Below are 7,394 nucleotides of genomic sequence, written 5' to 3' on the forward strand. Positions count from 1 at the left end.
GATAGAATTCCTCGGAGAATTGAAACAATAAAGGAGAAAGCAAGAAGGAACCTGTTTCCCTGTGAGGTGACGCAAAGACAAGCCCTCCCACCATCTCCATGTTACACACAGGCACATGCGCGCGCCCGTGGACACGCGCGCGTACACACGTACAATGTCTCTGGGCAAGTATAATAATAGCCGGTAAGCCGGAAGTCCTTCATATGCTGTTTCTAGAATGCTGGGCTCACGGGCAATTGCTGCAATCACTGGCTCAGACAGGAGAGAAAACCTAGAGCTTCTCTTTACAGTCTTTGGGGCGCCCATTGGAGCCAGTGGGTAGGTTACTGAGAGAAGACTCTGGCTAAGAGAAGATAGTGCCTCGGACCTGGGCAGAGCAAGTCTGTGGAGAAAGATAAGAGCATCTCCAGAGGAAAGTCCGTTTGCCTAGGACAACCAGAGCAGTTCAAACGGCAGAGGATAACGCAGAGACCCTGTGAGTCGAGCTCACTGAGAACCTGGAGTATAAAACTCTGGAAGCAGTGTGACCCAAGACAGCCAGTGGAAGAAGCTTATACTTAGAAAATAGGCTTACAGTGCAAGCCCACTTGTGCCAGTCATCCATCAAGTGAGTGTACACAGGTAAGTTAGAACCCTGTTTTCTCATTTGTCAAATGATAATAAACTTTGTTTGCAAGCGTCTGATGAGGATTAAATTGGATAGCATAAGTTACATATCTGGCACTTGGAAGGTTCTTATTAGGCAAATTTATTGAGATAATTCACATACCATAAAGTTATACAATTCGGTGGGTTTTGGTGTATCCACAGAGTTGTGCACAATCAATCTTAGAACACTCTCATCACCCCAGAAGAATTCCTGTACCCATTAGCAGTCAATCACCATTCACCCTATCCTCCAGCCCCTGGCAACCACTAATCTACTCTCTTTCTCTATGGAGTTGCTTATTTTGGACATTTCATATAAATGGAATCACACAATATGTGTTTATTTGTAAATGGTTTCTTTCACTTTGCATGTTTTCAAGGTTCACCCATGTTGTATTATCATGATTTCATTTCTTTTTACTGTCAAACAAATTCCATTATATGGATATACCACATTTTGTTTATTCAGTCATGAAAGGCAATTTATTTTTATGAAGCACTAAATGAATATTGCTTTGTTGATCTAAGATGGGTGTGTTTTACCAAGTTTGCTGAGGCCTTCTTGAATTTAAATAATAGCTGTCCTTGTCACTCCATTTCAGTCTTTGGTTAAAGAAAGTTATTCACTGACACTCTAGTTCAAGCCCTTTCCCCTAAACATACAACCTTAGTTTTCTCAAACTGTATTGTTTACCCCTTTTCCAATGCTCATCTTCACATGTAGATATATTGCAGTACATCAGTTTATATGATTTTAAGTAAAAACAATATTTTCCCAGTAGTTGGAAAACTAATTATCACATTGGAAACAGGGAAATGAACAACTGGATGAAAAAACAAAAAACAAACCCATAGGTTTTTTTAGTTCATTACTCATACCTAAGTTAAGTATAAAGTGAAAAAACAATTATACCCCAGAATGTTTCTTCAAACCATTTAAATGTTTTATTTTTTCATTTTTATTTGAGAAAATAAATATCATTCCTGAATATCAAATATGCATGAATTATCTAAGAGCCAGAATATCTTTAAACATGGTTGGCTTCTACTGAGCACTGTGAAGCCATGTTACAACAGTTCCTGAAGGATGGATAAATACAGGCCCTTCGGATCAGCAAATCCTTTAGGGAACAATCATTCTATTTTCCAATATTAACAATACTTCCAATGTTTCCTCAAAACACATGACTAGATAAACAAAGAGACTGGATTAGAGAAAAACTTACAGTAAGCTTGGTATCACTCTGAAGTGATCACTGGTATATTAGTTTGGAAATACCTAGAATAAGAAATGCACGGGCTTCCCTGGTGGCGTAGTGGTTGAGAGTCCGCCTGCCGATGCAGGGGACGCGGGTTCGTGCCCCGGTCCGGGAAAATCCCACATGCCGCGGAGCGGCTGGGCCCGTGAGCCATGGCCGCTAAGCCTGCGTGTCCAGAACCTGTGCTCCGCAACGGGAGAGGCCACAACAGTGAGAGGCCCACGTACCGCAAAAAAAAAAAAAGAAATGCACGCCCAACGTGGAATTTTAAATCATGTAAATAGTATTTTAAGTTACCAAAAAGACTCTTAGCAAAGAGATATGTAACAAGAGGCAAGAAAAAAAAATTTTTTTTGGCTGCACCACGCGACTTGCAGGATCTTAGTTCCCTGACCAGAGATCGAACCCAGGCCCCGGCAGTGAAAGCACCGAGTCCTAACCACTGGACCTCCAGGGAATTCCCAGGAAGAAATTTTTAAAGAAACATCAAAGGTCAAAGGTCTCTGCTTAAAGCTGAGTAACCCTTCGGTAAATAAAGCATACCTGTATGCTCTGAGTTTAACCAATTTTTTTTTTTATTATGTGGAATAGAGACTCTGTTGTCCAAACATGCCTAGTCCCTGTGGGAAAATTGGGCCTTCCAGGTGGACAGGTGGCAATGTGTTATCTTTTGCTCATAGGATATAAGCCAGTTCCTGAATGGAGCCAGCTCTTCAAGGAGCTTCATGTGTCCAAAAGACTGAAGATGTGTATTGGGTATAAATAGCCACAGGAATATTCAATTTGTTCTTACAGTCTTAGAAAAGTGGAAAGTAGTATTCAAATGAGTCATGGCATACAATTTATAAGTCCATCCAGAAAGAAAAAATTAGTAATAGTTAGAGAGTTAATAGGAAATATCCATGTGGTCTGCGGTTATTTAAAAGATATCCATTGTGTGCGAAGGAGCAAGAACTGCCTAGTAGGATACAATATCCATATGTGACCCTTATAATGTCACTTTACTTTGTTCTTTCAACCAATTGTATTAAATTTCCATCTGCCTGCTCAATATGTATAAAGCAGATTCGCTTTGCTGGCTCATCTTGGAAGTCCTGAAATGATGTTCATTACAGCTATTGTAAAAATATAAACATTGACTAATGAGTGCCACATCTGACCACTCCTAAGATGATGAGAACATATTAGACAGTTCTGACATCAGGCCAGATATCATGGGTACTAATTAAAGTAAACCCCTTTTACTCACAGGTGTTGTGGGGTAAAATTGTGATGTCTGGCAGCCTCAGACTTTTGATACGGATGTGCCAAGTATCATTATTTCTTTATCCCTAAATTTGCCAGGTGAGATTACACCAGTTCCTTATTTCACTTTGACTGATAGAGTCGCCTGATACAAAGACTCACCATGCCTTAAAGAGTATTGCTTCTGGTACCAGTTTGGACAAAGCCTGAACAGTTTTTTATAAAGTTAAACACGCACCTATTTGATCCAGCAATTCCTTGCCAGGGTTATTTACCTAAGAGAAATGAAGATATGTGTCTGCACAAGACTTGTACAGAAATAGTCATAACAGCTTTCTGTGTGATTGCCAAAAATGGAAATAACTCAAATGTCTATTTAAGGACATTAGATAAGTGTGGTATGTTAATAAAACAGAACACTATTCAGCAATAAGAAGAAACAAACTATAGATACATGCAACATTTAGACCAATCACAATGACATCACGTTAAATAAAAGAAACCAGTCACAGAAGAGTATATTCTATATGATTCCAGTATTTCAACACTTAGATCAGGTAAAGCTAATCTATGGTGAAAAAAAAATCAGCAGAGTGGTTTCCTCTGGAGGGGGTTAGGAGTAACTGAGAAGGGACATGGGGTAACAGAAATGTCCTATATCTAGATTGGGATGGTTTGTCAAAATTTTACATTTAATATATGTGCACTCCAGTTTTACCTCAAGAGTAGCAGAATGTAAAAAAGAGAGAATAGCAGAAAGCTAATAGCTTTGAAGCTGAGTGATGACTACAAGGAGATTCATTATGCTGTCCTGTTTACTTTGTTTGTATTTAAAATTTTCCAAAAAAATTATGCCATAAAAGTCTATTTCGTGATGTGGGGAAACAGAAGCTATATTTTGCTAAGTAGAAGAACAAAACATTATAAGGCATATGCTTCTACTATTGGGCAAATATTTATCTGAGAGATTATCTATAAAGGACCGAGAGATTGTATACCAAAAATGTTCATAACTATGAATGAGGGATGGGATTCAGGTAGAGCTTGTTTTTCTTCTTTTTTCTAGTTGTTTCTGATGTTTTGTTTTGTTTTGTTTTTTTTTTTTGCTGTACGCGGGCCTCTCACTGCTGTGGCCTCTCCCGTTGCGGAGCACAGGCTCCGGACACACAGGCTCCACGGCCATGGCTCACGGGCCCAGCCGCTGCGCGGCATGTGGGATCTTCCGGGATAGGGGCACAAACCCGTGTCCCCTGCATCGGCAGGCGGACTCTCAACCACTGCGCCACCAGGGAAGCCCTGATGTTTTTAATTGAACACATATTAGCTTTTTAACTAGAAAAATATACTATAAATATTACTTTCTTAAAAATGACCAATAATAACAACCAAAAAAAAAAAAAGACTCAGTCCTAATTACTCTGAATCAATAACAACAAGGGAAATGTGCTCCGGACACTTGCAAAAATCCTGTCTCATGGACTAAGAGGCTTCCTGGTATTATAATATGGCAATACTTCCTTCATCTGAGAGAAAGAGGAACATGATCGAATGTAAAACTTTTGGTGGTTCTGTTCCTTTGATAAATTTTATAAAAAAGAAGGAGAATGGAATGAAAGCATGAGATATTCTACAGAGTGTTTCTAGATCATGACACATTTTTCTGTGCTTGCTACATTATAATAATTTTATTAGAGTATAAGGACCCCAAATGAGTTAAAGGAGAAACATTGATCAGATAGTATCCAGGGAGCTTAACTTTGAACACACTTCTCTTAAGAAAGGGATCCTCACTCTTTGGATTATTGAAATAATTTAAATGAAAGAGTTTAAAAGAAGGCCTGGAAAAGAGAAGGAACTTCCCCTGATCTTCACCAGAGAATTCCTCTCAAATATAGGACGTGTCCTCTAGTGAGACAGCCCACATCCCAGGATTATTCAGAGGCTTACTTGAAGGAGAGGGCTGATGGGTGAAGAACCAGACTGAGATCCTAGAGCGCAGGAGGAGAGGGGGAGCTAGGCAACATCAGAATTCACCAGCAGAATCCATCCCCTCAGGTGGAAAGGCATAACTGGTTTCCCTTTTCTATAGGACTGTTTCAGGAAACAGTTGGCCCAAGAAGTTCGTGTGCAATAGCAGGACTGAACCAACATGGTGGGTGAAGTAATGAGGAATCCAGGCAAACGATATATGCAAGTCTAGATCATGCATTCTCAACTGGGACACTATCACCTCCAAGGAAGTAAAAATCTGTTCTTGGAAGCAAAAAAAAAAAAAAAAAAAAAACCTTTCTTTAAAATAGACTTTATTTTTTTAGAGCAGTTTTAAGTTCATAGCAAAATTGAGAGGAAGGTACAGAGATTTCCCATATACCCTCTGGGGGAGAGGGTATATATTTTCAGAACGTTCAAAGTTAATCTCCCTCACTATCAACATCCCTCACCAGAGTAGCACATCTGTTACAACTGATGAACCTACACTAACACATCATCACCCAAACTCCATAGTTCACATTATAGTTCACCCTTGGTGTTGTATCTTCTATGGGTTTTGGCAAATACATATATAATGGCATAAATCTGCCATTATAGTGTCATATAGAATAATTTCATTGTCTTAAAAATCCTCTATGCCCCACCAATTCATCCTTACCTCCTCCCTAACTCCTGGCAACCACTGATCCTTTTGCTGTCTCCAAAGTTTTGCCTTTCCCAGAATATCATATAGTTGGAATCATATAGTCTGTAGCCTTTTCAGATTGACTTCTTTCACTAAGCAATATGCATTTAATATTCCTCCACGTCTTTTTATGGCTTGACAGCTCAATTCTTTCTGGCACTGAATAAAGATTCCATTGTCTGGATATACCAGTTTATTTATCCATTCACCTACTGAAGGACATCTTAGTTGCTTCCAAGCTTTGGCATTTATGAATAAAGCTGCTATAAGCTTCTTTGTGCAGGTTTTTGGTGTGGATATAAATTTTCAACTCCTTTGGGTAAATACCAAGGAGTGTGATTGCCATATCATACGGTAAGAGTAGGTTTGCTTTTGTAAGAAACCACCAAACTGTCTTCGAAAGTGGCTGTACCATTTTGCATTCCCCCCAGCAATAAATGAGAGTTTCTGTTGCTCCATATCCTCACCAGCCCTTGGTGGAGTCAGTATTCTGGATTTTGGCCATTCTGATGGGTGTGTATTGGTATCTCATTGTTTTAAGTTGCAATTCCCTAATGGCATATGATGCTCTTTTTTATGTATAAAGCACAGATATACATAAACAGATATACAGCATATCTGTAGTATTACAGTTTCAAGGGAGGGGACAACTAGGTTAAAATTCCCCTCCTTAAGTGGGAAATAGTCTAATAAAGAAATGGAAAAGCACTGTCTGGGTGGTCAGAGAGGCAGCGCGAGGAGGGCGACACAGGATAGAAGAGAAAGGTTGCTCATGCTGAAGACCTGGAACCTGGCCTCACAGGGAATGTGAGCAATGAGATAAGCTAGGGGAATAAGACTGCTCTGAGATAGCAGAAAAGTTAATTTTTATAACCTGTTTGTATTAGGATTCCCCAGAGAAACAGAACCAGTAGTACATATTGGAGAAAGAGAAGGAGGGAGGTGGGGGGAGAGAGAGAGATTATTTAACGTCTCTGCGCCTCAGTTTCTTTAGCTGTAAAATGGAAATAATAATAGCATCTACCTCAGAGGATTGTTGTGAAGAGTAAATAAATTAATATAAAGCACTTGGAACAGTACCTGGTACATAGTATGTGCCCAATAAATGTTTAAAAAACATGAAGCCAGTGTGAATCAACAGTGGAATGTGGAAACCAAAAGCTAACTGAGCACACACAATAAATTTTAACACTTGATATCAATTTTTTAAATGCTAACTATTTTCTTCACTCTCACTCAGGCTGTTCTGTGCCTGTCCCTGAGGCTGACATTAGAAAAGAAAATACCTGCAATGTGGCCACTAGGGGTCCCACCCTGGTCTGCCCTGCAGAACTAACCCAGAGGAATTTAGCATTTATAGGGAGCTCCAAAAAGTCCCCGAAAGCCATTCCTTTACATTATCTTTAGGAAAACAGAGATGGATGGATAGTCCACCCAGGAAGGCCAGTGAAATGCCAACATAAGCTCTTCCCTACCCAAGTTCTGGGCTCTCTGCAGCCCTCAAAACTCTCAAGCAAAGAACAGATTTTAAACCTTTGGCTTCTAACCAAACACACCAGAAGGTG

Source organism: Mesoplodon bidens (assembly GCF_964165515.1).
Source record: "Mesoplodon bidens genome assembly, chromosome: 9".
In the NCBI taxonomy this organism is placed as follows: Eukaryota; Metazoa; Chordata; class Mammalia; order Artiodactyla; family Ziphiidae; genus Mesoplodon; species Mesoplodon bidens.